The sequence below is a fragment of the Cucurbita pepo genome, chromosome 9 (assembly GCF_057944985.1).
Source record: "Cucurbita pepo subsp. pepo isolate OVF chromosome 9, ASM5794498v1, whole genome shotgun sequence".
In the NCBI taxonomy this organism is placed as follows: Eukaryota; Viridiplantae; Streptophyta; class Magnoliopsida; order Cucurbitales; family Cucurbitaceae; genus Cucurbita; species Cucurbita pepo.
In genome coordinates, this window is record NC_141806.1 from 4,584,430 (window position 1) to 4,598,032 (window position 13,603).

Consider the following 13,603-nt stretch of genomic DNA (forward strand, 5'->3'; position numbering starts at 1 on the left):
TTTGTATTAGGTTGGTGGTATATATTGATAGTCCTAAAGACTATTCTCGAGACAAAGAGTCGTTGGGTTCTTTGCAGATATTTTTAATTTATATAGCACAATCCGTGGGGATCGAATCCACGACCACGTGGTTAAAAGCCACGCGCTCTATCACAGAGCTAAGACTGCTTATCAAAACAATTGTAGCACATGTTGTCCCCACTTGTTAGAGAGAGTTTTTTTACGCACAAAAAAGTGATGATGAGTAAACCCTGGTGTCTTGCTAGGTCAAGGATGTGATGAAAGCCTACAAATGAGTTGTGCCTACTAGATATATTTATATACTCTATATCATGCCCATAGTTCAAAGATTGGAATTGAAAAGTTTGCTGGATTCGATTTCGGTATTTGGAAGATGCAAATTGAAGATAATTTGTACCATAAATATCTTCACGAACCCCTATTGGGGGTGAAGTCGGATACCTGACCACGGAACAGTTGAAGCTCAAGAATCGTGAGGCTCCCAAATTGATTTGGTTGACATTGGCCATTCACGTAGCATTCAACATAATCAAGGAAAAGAAAACGTCAAATCTATTGAAGGCACTATCAAATATGTACGAAAAATTGTCGACTATTAACAAGGTGTATTTGATGCGAAAATTGTTCAATCTTCAAATGTATGAAAGGTGGATCTCTTGCGGATCATATAAATGAATTCAATATGATTGTAAGCCAATTGAGTTTTGTGGAAATTAATTTCGAAAGTGAAATTAAAGCATTGATTTTTATGCCATCTTTACACGAGTCGTGGGATACAGTAGTTGCCGCAATTAGTAGTTCTCGAGGATATGAGAAAATGATGTTCGATGAAATTTGAGATATATTTCTCAGCGAAAGTATTCGAAAACGAGAAATTGAGAATTCATCTGGTGGTGCTCTCAGTGTTGACCAAACGGAAAGAAGTAAATGAAGTGTCAAAAAAATCGATCAAAATCGAAGAACTGGGAAAAATTTTAAAACAGACCAAATGTAATGTGTTGGAGTTGTGGAGAAAAATATCACTTTCAGACAATTGTATAAGACCAAAGAGGAAGCATGATCACAAACCAGAACATGATGATGATTCTATAAATTCAGCTGAAGACATTAGGGATGCTCTAATCCTCAGCGCGTACAGTCTGATTGAATCCTGGATTTTGGATTTAGGTGCATCTTTTTATTCATCTCCAAATAAAGAGCTCTTTTGAAATTTCAAGTCTGGAAATTTTGAGAAGGTGTATCTTGCGACAACAAAGATTTTGAGATTGAAGAAAAAGGGGATGTCCGCATAACTTCGACAGAAAATCAGTGGGACATTAAAGAATGTCAGATATAATTCGTGTCTCACGAAGCACCTGATCTCTATTGGTCAATTGGATAGTAGAGATTATGCAACAAAGTTTGGGAAGAGTTCATGGAAGATTTTGAAGGGTGCTATGGTGGTAGCACGTGGCATAAAATCTGGAAACTTATACACCACTGCAGGGTATATGAACATGGTTGTTGTTGCTAAGAGTGCTTCAAATTCAAGTATATGGAATAATAGACTTGGACATGTGAGCGCCAAAAAAATGAAGATGCTTGTGCGAAATGAGTTTTAGAAGGTCTGAAATTTGTTGATATGGGTTCTTATGAGAACTACATTATGAGCAAACAAAAACGAGCTAGTTTCACAAAGATTACTAGAGAATTGAAGATAGTATGGTTAGAAATAGTCAATATAGACGTTTGGGAACCATCTCTAGTTTCATCCCTTGGCGGATCAAAGTTCTACGTCACCTTGATCAATAATTTCAGCAGTAAGGTGTGCATTTATTTCCTGAAACACAAGTCAGATGTGTTTGCTACATTCTGGAAGTGAAAAGTTGAAGTTGAAAATAAAATCGGCTTGAAGAGTAAATGTCTGAAGTCTAACAATAGAGGAGAGTACAACAAGTCATAATTCAAAGCATTTTGTGCAGCTCAAAGAATTAGATTAACGAAGGCAATTCCCAGTAAAGCAAGACAAATTGATGTTGTTGAAAGAATTAAATTGAACATTGAATGAGCGAACAAGGAGTAAGAGAATTCATTCTTGATTGCCAAAGACATTTTGGGTTAATGTCGTAAATATAGCAGTCTACTTGAATAATAGAGGGTCGTCAGTAACCTTGGAGTTCAAGTTGCCAGAAGAAGTATGGATAGGAAAAGAACTCAAGTACTATCACTTGAGAACTTTTAGTTGTATTGCGTATGTTCGTATTGATCCAGAGAAGAATGACAAACTTGACGCTGAGGCTGTGAAGTGCTACTTCATAGGCTAGAACAATGACAAACTTGACGCTGAGGCTGTGAAGTGCTACTTCATAGGCTATGGGCCTTACATGTTTGAGTACAGGTTTTGGGATGCCAAGAATAGAAATGTTCTGAGACATTGTGACGTGACCCTTCATGAAATGTCATGTATAAGAACAAAAAGAAGAAAGGTTCTAAGACAACGAAGCAAGTGAGAGTTGAGGTTGAGTTGTTGAAAGATTCACCTAGTGATGAGCAGATACTCAAGAAACTCCTTAGACGGTTGCTGAGGAACCAGAGGTGGAGCAAGTGACAGCAGGTGTTGAAAAGATCATCTAGAACTATCATTTACGAAGATATGTATTGTAACGATTCAGATTTTCCATTTTTGCCTTATCTGGTTAAGATTTTATTTTTATTTCTGTAAAGGACAAGATATTATGTTATGCATTTATTCCCATCGAAAAGGTGTAATTTTAAACGAAGAAGTTATTAGAAATTGTAACGGTTTGGGTTTATGGAATAAAATAAAATCAAATAAGGAAAGAATAAATAATTAAATGTAATCTTCCCGTAAATCGAGAGATTTACTGCGAGACTTTTATTACGTAAGAGAAACATTCATATTTCTCTAAATTTCCTTATCCAAGAAACCTAGTATGCCTTATTGGTAATGTCTTGAGATTAGTTTTATATTCCTATGTCCAACCTTTTACATCCCTTGAAAAGGATCCTCTCCAAACTTTCCTCCGGAAACGTTGGGGTTGCTCTTCGGAGGAAGAATCGAGTAGTAGTAAGGCATTGATGTTGGGATCATTGTGTCAAAGAAGGTTGGCCGTCTCGGTGTTGAGGACGTTGTGGGATTGTCGGCGCGTCGCTGGAATCGGGAAGGCGGAAACTAGAGTTTCGTCGCTTGTCGGGTAAGGAAGGCAAGGTTTTTGGAATAGGGTCGAGCTGCAGACGCGCACCTAGCAACTTCGGCAGCTTCGCACGCGTACACAGTGCGGGTCGGCTCGCACGTGTACGAAATCGGCTCGGTTCCATCAATTCCCGCAGCTCGACTTGGCGGTTTAGTTGGCCAGTTCGGTAGCTAGGCTTAGCGGCAAGGTATCACTATAATATATCGATTCCAAGGTTTTTGGCCCTTTCGAAGCTGTTTCTGCCCTTAGTTTTACCATCCGAGGTCAGTATGGTTCCTATACGTTAAAGACAGATTAGGTCGGGGGGTTTATTTTTTATAAATAGCATGAGGTTTAGCTAGGGTATGTTATGAAAGGTTTCTAAGTTTTTATGTGGTTTTCATAGGACGTATTTAACCGCCGGGATTAGCTCGTTGTGAGTGACTTCAACCAAGACCATCGAGGTAAGTGACCTTACTGTTGGAGTTAGCTTACTACGTGTTGTATGATGGTGCGTGCCCTGTGGCCCCTGCATGCACCATATTTATGTCATATGATTATGTGATGTATAGATTGTGTATGTTATGTGATGTATGAATTATGTTGACGGTTGACTGTTTATGTTATGTGAAGTCATGAATGAGATGTTAGTATTATATGCCATGAATATGTTGATCGATGCCATAGATAAACGTAGAATTATCGAGTCATATCATGAGATGTTTATGCAACTGGAATGTTTATGTAATATGTCATGTAATGTAAGTCATGTGAGATGCCATGTGATGTAAGAAACGTAAATGCGATGTTAGCACTGCTTATGTAATGCCATGTTAGATACGTTAAGGGACCTCATGCATATATGTATGTCACGTGCATCAGGATTCTTCCCCTTTATGTTACGGAAGAATGAAATACGATATTTAGGTTCGCCATGATATCATGCGGGCCCTTTTTTGTTCTGTGGTGTCCGGCTACGTGTAACACGTTGTGTCCGACCAAGTCAGGCCCAGGGGGTATGTTTACGAGCCCGCCTGGTGGGTCCATGTACACGTACATGGGCCGTGTGTGAAGGAGTACCACACACCCAACCCTGCCTAGAATAGGAAAGCGCCCAAGGCTATGAAAAGTTAGGTCCCGCTCATATGTTGCATGTGTTTGCATTCCTAACCCCAACAGTGGGGTGACTTACTGAGTATTTCATAAAATACTCAAGCCATGTGCTACCAATATTTTTCAGGTAAAGGAAAGGCGTCAATGTACGGTTGACAGCGGAGCTGAGGCCACCATGGAAGTTGGAGACATGATATTTTTAGGAGTTTACTTTTATTAGACTGTTTTAAGTTATAGCATTGAGTATTGTTTTAGTTGGATTTATTTTGAATTCAGTATTGAAGGTTTATTTTCGGAGTTTAGGTTTTGTTTTGGATTCATGAATATTTATGAAAGACTCTTTCAAGGTTATTTATGATGAGCTTCCGCTTAATGAGATATGTATGCATGGGTGACGTCACTAATTAGGTTATAGAGAATTAGGGGCGTTACATGTATTCACCTTCATTACATTATCTGTTGCTGGCTGATGAAGAGGAATCAGAGTCCCTTGGTGATGCCCTACAGTTGGAGGATACAACAAAGTGAGAGCAAGTCATGGATGATGAGATGTCTAAGCTTCAGAAATGTGTTGCTCTTACATCTAATGAGGCTGAGAAGGTGGCAATAGCTGAAGCTGTAAAGGAGATGATATGGATAACAGAGTATTTAGAAGAATTGGACAAGAAGCAGCACGAGAAAATTATTTATATAGATAGTTAAAGTGTCATACAGTTGGTGAGGAACCCGGTCTATCATTCAAAGACAAAATACAGAACGCAATATCATTTCACTCGCAGGTTAGTGGAAGATGATATGTGTTTGGAGAAGATAAGGAGTGAAAAGAATCTAACAAACATGTTGGCAAAATGTGTTGACGTTGGAACATGGAGGTTGTGCAAAGCCTCAATTGGTATGGTGCAGTGAAAACGTCGTTTGAGAATGAAATTCTTGGTTGACTGGATCAGTCTCCGGAGAATTTTTGGATGTAGAGCCTGCTGCCATTTATAAATTATTCAATTGTCATAGTTAGTAAAACTATACGTGGAAAATACAGAGTAAACGACTATTTCTACTAAAAAGCTGGTAAAGAAATATAGAGTAGATATTTATATACAGTAGGTGGTTATATCCGTTAAACTATATATATATATAGTAAACGACAACCATATATATACCCATGAGACAGTGCTTAACTTGTATTCTCTATTGGTGTACATACCTAAAGTTATCAATATAAACATTTAGCCAATATTCCTCGTATTATGTCTCTCTTGTTCGTTGTGATCAAGATCATTTTGTCTCTCTTGTTCTTTGTGTTCATCTTGATAGAGTGTGTGTTATTGTACAATCCTAACAGGCCCATAACCCATAGGTCCCAAAGATCAAAACTTCATTCTAATACCACCCATTGAAAGGAAGGAAAGAAAATCTACTAATTGAAGGAATAAATGAAAATCTCGAGGGATTGGGAGGGTTTTAAGAATTTTATTGAAAGAAACTGATGAGTATGGAGGTGTTATTTGATCACCATCTATGAGTATCGAGTGACTCCAACTTTTTCTTCTAAAAGATTTACCGTAGATCATGAATGCAAGAAAACAATCTACGATCAGGCAAACAATCAGGCGCCATTGAACTTTTATATATAATAAGATTGTCCGTAAAAAATTCATCGACCTTTTAATAGTTTAAATACTCATTCTATTACATTTCGTGTTGGGAAATGCTCAACTTTCCACCAAAGTTTGCTCGGTTTCCACCACAAATTTCTCTAAATTTCTCGAGATGATACAATCATGTTACTATGTAGAAAATGGTAAATGGTTTACTAGCTTATCTTAACCTTAAACCGTTAAGATAGACTCTCATAGTACTTTATTAATATATGATATGGACGATATAACATGGTGACGGTTAGAGGCTTGCTAGCATATCCTTAATCACGAACCATCAATACGAGATCAACATCGGTATTGAATGATGAGTTGATAGATGAGCCCCAAGAGACTAGATTATGATGAATGATGAACTAAATATCAATTTAGTTGTAGTTTAATGGTGAGAATTTCATGTTGTGGGCATGGAAGCTTGTTGTCTAAAACTTGAGCTCGAATCCCAACAACCACATTTGTTTTTCATTATTTTAACGAACAATATAATGTGGAGATAATTAGAGGTTTGGTAGCTTATCTTTAATATGCTAAATATCAAAGTAGATGCAAGTAGTTTAGTGGTGAAGATTACAAGTTGTGGTCTCAATGAGTTTTTTTATTTTTTATTTTTTATTTATGTTATGATCATGTTACTTTAGAAGGAAACAATAAAGGGTTTGCTAGTTTATGCTTAACCGTTTATCAACCCATTTGCCTTTTGGCTACAAACCATTCAACCATATTAACATAACTCGGCTCTCATGAGCAAACCCGTCAAGAAAATTAGAAGTTTGTTGGTTTATCCTTAATCACGAAAATGATGAATGGTGACTAAATATCCAAGTGGTTGTAGTTCAGTGGTGAGAATTTTACGTTGTGGTCGTGGAGACCTAGGCTCGAATCCCAACCCCATTTGTTTTTTTTAGCATAACTCAAAACCACTACGAGCTTTTATGAACAAACTGGTGAAGCAAATTAGATGTTTTCTTGTTTATCTTTAATCATGAAAATGATGTGACGGTTAAATATCCAAGTGGCTGTAGTAGTTTAGTGGTGAGAATTCCACATTGTTGCCATGGAGACTTGGGCTTGAATCCTAGTTTAACGATGAGTTCGAGAGACATTTGACATTTGTTTTCTAATTCTCAATAGTACAAGGATGAAACATAGACATCCATGTTCCACTTCGAATAGAGTTCACAACCCAATTTTTTTGCTTGGATTAGACACATGCCTTTTTTTTCGCTACAACCGCAAGTAGTACATTTTTAATGGTCCAATATGGTTCGTGTTCCATCTCGAATAGAGTTCATACCCCAACCTTCTATTTTCATGTTTGTATTAGACACATGCCTTTTTAATGATTAGTTGTAGATTATGAAGAATGATGGGTTAAATACCGAAGTGCTTGTAGTTTAGTGATGAGAATTCCACGTTGTGGTTGTGAGACCTGGGCCTAAATCCCAACCGCCACACACATAACATTGTTTTGCTTTTTAGCTACAACACAAGTATGACATTCATAATGGTCTGGTGGTATGGACTACTTCAATCCTAGTGGGCTAAATATCGCGGCTGTAGTTTAGTGGTGAGAATACCACGTTGTTGCGCCCGTGGAGACCTGGGCTTGAATCCATGCACCCATATTTGAGGTTTGTTTTCTAATTTTCAATAACATAAGGATGAAACATAGACACATAAGTTTTAACAAAGCCATCACACATGAAACATTGTTTTTCTTTTAGCTACAACCGATGGTATGACATTCGTAATGGTCCGGTATGGTTCTTGTTCTACCTCGAATAGAGTTCACAACCCAACCCTCTATTTTCTTATTGGATTAGACACATGCGTTTCTAATGATGAGTTGTAAATTATGAAGAATGATTCGCAACCTATCGAAATGGCTGTAGTTTAGTGGTGAGAATTCCACATTGTTGTGGTTGTGGAGACCGGGGCTTGAATCCATGCACCCACATTTGAGATTTATTTTCTAATTCTCAATAACATAAGATGAAACATAGAAACACAAATTTTAATAAAGCGATCAGACATGAAACATTGTTATGCTTTTAGCTACAACTGCTGGTATGACATTCGTAATGGTTCGGTATGGTCCTTGTTTCACCTTGAATAGAGTTCACAACTCAATGATTATCTGTTGTAGATTATGAAGAATGATGGGCAACATATCGAAATGGCTATAGTTTAGTGGTGAGAATTCGACGTCGTGGCTGTAGAGACTTGGGCTCGAATCCGAGCAGCCACATTTGACATTCATAAGTATGACATTGGTAATCATTTAATGTGGTCCTTGTTCCACCTCGAATAGAGTTCACAACCATTAGATTGGACACATGCCAATGAGTTGATAAATGAGCCCCAAGAGTCTATATTATGATGAATGTTTGGTTAAATATCAAAGTGGTCGTAGTTTAGTGGTAAGAATTCCACGTTGTAGCTATGCTGTGAAGACTTGAGCTTGAATCCGAACAGCCACATTTGTTTTTTATGCCCACAAGTTATGAGATGATACAATCATGTTACTATGCAGAAAATAGTAAATGGTTTACTAGCTTATCTTAACCTTAACCGTCAAGATGGGCTCTCATCGTACTCTATTGATATATGATATGAACAATATAATATGGAGACAGTTAGGTGCTTGCTAGCATATCCGTAATTTTGAACCGTTAAAGACGAGATCAACATTGGAATTGAATGACAAGATTGTAAATAAGCCCAAAAAACTAGACTATAATGAATGATTGGCTAAATATCAAACTAGTTGTGACCATGGAAGCTTGGGGTGGACAATTAGTACCCACTTTTGTTTTTAATTCTCAAAAACATTACTTCTACTTCTTTTTGAATTAAATATGTTGCCATTTGAAAGTGAAATTGAGTTTGATGAAATAAATTTTTAAAGCTATTTTCTTAAAAATAACAAATGCCCATGAGTTAGGTGATGATATGATTATGTTAGTAGGAAATCATAAAGAGTTCGTTAGTTTATTTTAACCATAAACCATCATATTCTTAAAAATAACACGTATGTATCATGGGAATTTTTTAGCTACAAACTATTCAACCATATTAACATAACTAAAAAGAAACACTAAATTCAAATAAAGTTCACAATTCAACTTTCTATTTTTTGCTTTTTGGATTGGATCAGAATGAGTTACGAGATGATATGAAACTTATGGAAATAATTAGAAGTTTTCTTGTTTATCCCTCAATCATGAGACGTTAAGACGAGATCAACATTGGTACTAAATATTGAAGTGGTTGTAGTTTAGTGGTGAGAATTCCACGTTGTGGTCGTGGAGACTTGGGTTTGTGAGGTATTTTTACGGCTCCTCTATTGCCACGTTTGCGACCATGCCCACAACCTTTACTTTCCTTTTTGTGGTCGTCATGTCCCTTCGTACCTGAAAATGAAGAATCAACCACATCTTTCTTTTTTGTTCATGCAAAGTCACTCCTCATGTGTGAGTAAGACATGCTTCTCCTCATCTTTATCTTCATAGCCACAAAGTCTCTCCTCATGGACCCTAAGACGACCAATGACCTCCTCAACCAACATGTTCTTAAGGTCGTTAATTTTCTCGATGGAGGTAACAATCTGCATGAATCTCGAGGGAACATCTCGAATGAACTTCTTTAGGATGAAGATCTTTTACACCTTGTCACGTAACGAACGGATGCTAGTGACGATTTTCGTCAATTTCATGGCAAATTCGAACCCTTTTTCTTAAGACACACTTGTTAGAAAACAAGAAAAATAGTCCGTCTATGCGATGATCCTATACGATTTTCTAGATTGCATACATTGAAATGGAACTTATTGGAAAAGGTAAGACAGAAAATTCGAAAGCAGTATCCATTTGAAAAAAATTTGATCCTGTAATTGAGAGTATGAAAAGGGAGGAACTTTGAGTGAAGGAATCCGACTTTCATTAGGATCCTGACTTAGAAGTTAACATACATGTTTATCGACATGTATGTTTATCGGTCCAGTAACAGACTTAGAAGTTAAAAATTGCGCCTAAAGATAAAATTGCGCAATGGCAGAAGTGGCCAACAAGCCAAATCTTGATGGCCAACAACTAAATCTTGGGCCTAAAGATAAAATGGTCGAAGTGGCCAACAAATCTTAATCTTACGCCTAAAGACGACCAACAAACAAATCTTACGCCTAGAGATAAAATTGTAGAAGTGGCCAACAAAAATCTTAATCTTGGCCTAAAGATGGCCAACAAACAAATGTTGGGCCTAGAGATAAAATTAAGCAATGGTAAAGTGGCCAACAAATCTTGACGACCAACAAACAAACAAAACTGGATTTTTTATCAGGGAGATTATAGCTTCGTTGTCCACATAAAGCATTGGTGGATCGCCCTCTTTTCCGATGAGTTTTTTCAACAGTCGCGCAAGCCAGACCCCTTGTGTTGTGCCGTCGAAGCGGTGATGTACCCTGCCTCGCAAGAAGAAAAAGCAACTAACTTTTGTTAGTTGATTGCCGGAAGATCGCACTGCCTAAGATAAAGTAAATCATCCCAGTGGTGATCTTACGATCATCAACGTCACCCACCATGTTACTATCACTATAGCCGACCAGCTCAAGCTTCTCATTTCCTCTCCCTGCACAGTATTTCACACCCTAGCCTCTGGTTTCAGCCACATAGCGCAGGATGCGCTTGACAACCATAAGATGCTCCTCGTTAGGTGCTTCATAAACCTACTCACGTATCCAACGGAATAAGCGAGGTCAGGGAGTGTGTTTACCAGATAGCGCAGGCTCCCAAAAATACTGCGATAATTGGTGGCGTCGACTGTCATCATAGTGCCGGCCTTACTTAGCTGGAGCTGGGCCACCATTTGTGTCCTTGTAGGGCTACTGTCTGCTAACCTAGCTGTGTCCAGCAGCTTCTTCGCATACGCACTTTAGCGATGGTGATGCCGACAGTACTCTATTGTACTTCGATGCCGAGGTAGTAGCTGAGCACGTCAAGATCGCTCATCTTCAAATTCTTTGACATCTCCCTCTTGAATCTTTTAAAAACTTCCATGTCACCTCCAATGATTATGAGGTTGTCGACGTACACTCCCACAATCAGCCGCCGCTCGCCGACATGCCATGCTTAGAGGCACAGCTCTTGAACTTCAGCGACAGCAGAGTATTATCGAGCTTTGCGTTCTAGGCTAGTGGTGCTTGCCAAAGCCCGTAGAGTGCCTCGTGCAGGCGCAGTTCCTTGCCGAAGTTGTCCTTGTCTAGGAAGCCAAGTGGTTGTCAGACGTAGACGGTCTCCTTGAGCTATCCGTTGAAGAAAGCGGACTTCATGTCCATGTGCTGGACCTCCCAAGAGCAATGTGCCGCGATTGCCAGCAACAGGTGGACGGATTTCAACCTTGCAACTGGCACGAATACCTCTTTGAAGTCCACTCCTTGCTTCTGGACATAGCCCTTCGCCACTAGACCGGCCTTATACTTCAACTTCTCCCTCTTCGTTTCGTTTTAGTTTGATACCCACTTTATCCCTATGGCTCGGTGTCCTGATGGGATGTCCTCCAGACTCCACGTCTTGTTCTTAGTGAGAGATGTCATCTCTTCCTTCATTGCCTTCAGCTAGCACGGGTTCCTTCCTGCTTCGGCGAACGAGTTCGGTTCATCCGCGCGAATGGCATGCGATTTAGCCACTTCTTCTAAGAGCTCGCGCGCCGCCAGTCCCTATGGTTCACCTCCTCCCAGTAGGTCTTCAATCCTTCGGTATCTGGCTGCCAGACCATCATCGTGATTGGCATCCAGCGTCGAGTCCGTAGTACGTGGTGTTAGGAACTCAACTGGTTAAGGGGGCGTAGTAGAAGTTGTGGTAAGTGTAGGTGTAGGCGTGTCCGGTACAACTGTTGTGACGGTGATAATGCCCGACGCTGTGCTCCTCCTTCTCTCAGCTCAATAACGAGGTAATCCATCGTGAATTGATTTGGGTTTTGGTCTGCCTCGGTCACATTGTTCCACCACTAGAAGGTGTTCTAGTCAAACACGACGTCGCGCGATAAGTGAGCTCACCCCCCGCAGGATCATAGAGCCTGTACGCCTTGCTCCTGGGTTCGTAGCCGATGAAGATGACCTTCAGCCCCAAAGGATCAAGCTTATCGAGGTGGAGACGTGTGATCTTCATATATGTGATGCAGGTGAACACTCAGAGATGATGTACCGCTTGCTTCTTGTTGTACCAGGCCTCGTGTGGCGTCTTCCCATCGATCGTATTGGCCACCAATTGAGGAGATAGACCCGTTGCTCTCGCTGGAGTTGTCGTGGAGCTTCAGGCGTGGAAGACATTCCTCCTCAGTTTGTCGTCCTTAAAGCGGATCTCCAAAAACTCCTTCCGCAACTGCTCGATGTTGGACTCCCGCACTCGCTACACACCAACCCGGCGAGACTTGATCCCCTCCCAAGCCGATTGCGCAGTGCGCTTGGTGGAGAGAGATGCTAGCCTCTTTGGAGGCATAGAACGTAGTATGGCAGAAAATGCCAAGTAATCCTCCTGATACTCGATCGTTTCTTCTTCCTCAGGCTCGACAGTGTGCCACAACCCTTGTGCCTGTAGGTTAACGTGCATCGGGTACTGCAAAGAGGCGGTCATCTCCTTGATCACTCTCTCGATGACAACTCGACGTCCGTCTTCGCGGTGTCGGCCTCTTGGTGGCGGTGATGGAGACGTCGACACTCGGTGGCGGCATGGAGGAGTGCGACATCACCGCTTGTTTAGTGGTGAGAATTCTACGTTGTGGCCGGCTATGAACCATTGAAGCATATTAACATAACTGCAAACCACAACAAGCTTTTATGAACAAACTGGTGAAGCATATTAGAATTTTTTTGTTTATCCTTAATCATGAAAGTGATGAATGATGACTAAATATTCAAGTGGTTGTAGTTTAGTGGTGAGAATTCCACGTTGTGGCCGTGGAGACCCGGGCTCGAATCCCAGTAATTGATGAATGTTGGCCACATCTATTGTTTTTAGCTACGAACCATTGAGGCATATTAACATCACTCAAAAGTGAAGAAAATTAGAAGTTTTTTTTTTTGTTTATCCATAATCATGAAATTGATGAATGTTGGCTAAATATCCAAGTGGTTGTTGTAGTTTAGTGGTGAGAATTCCACGTTGTGGTTGTGAAGACCTGGACTCAAATCCCAATAACCACAACTATTTTTTTAGCTGCAAACAATTGAAGCTAATATAACTCAAAACCACTCCAAGCTACAAATTAAGCTAAATATCCAAGTGAGACCTAGACTCAAATACCAATAGTCACATTTGCTTTTTCTAGCTATGAATCATGAACAGACGGGTGAAGCAAATAGAAATTTTTTTGTTTATCCTTAATCATGAAAGTGATGAATGATTGCTAAACATCCAAGTGGTTGTAGTTTAGTGGTGAGAATTCCACGTGGTGGCCATGGAGACTTGGACTCAAGTCCAAGCAGCCACATCTGCCTTTTTTAGTTACAAACTATTGAAGCATATTAACATAACTCAAAACCAGTTCACAACTCAACCCTCTATTTTTCTCCTTGGATTAGACACATGCTTTCTAATGATTAGTTGTAGATTAGGAAGAATGATGGGTGAAGTTTAGTGGTGAGAA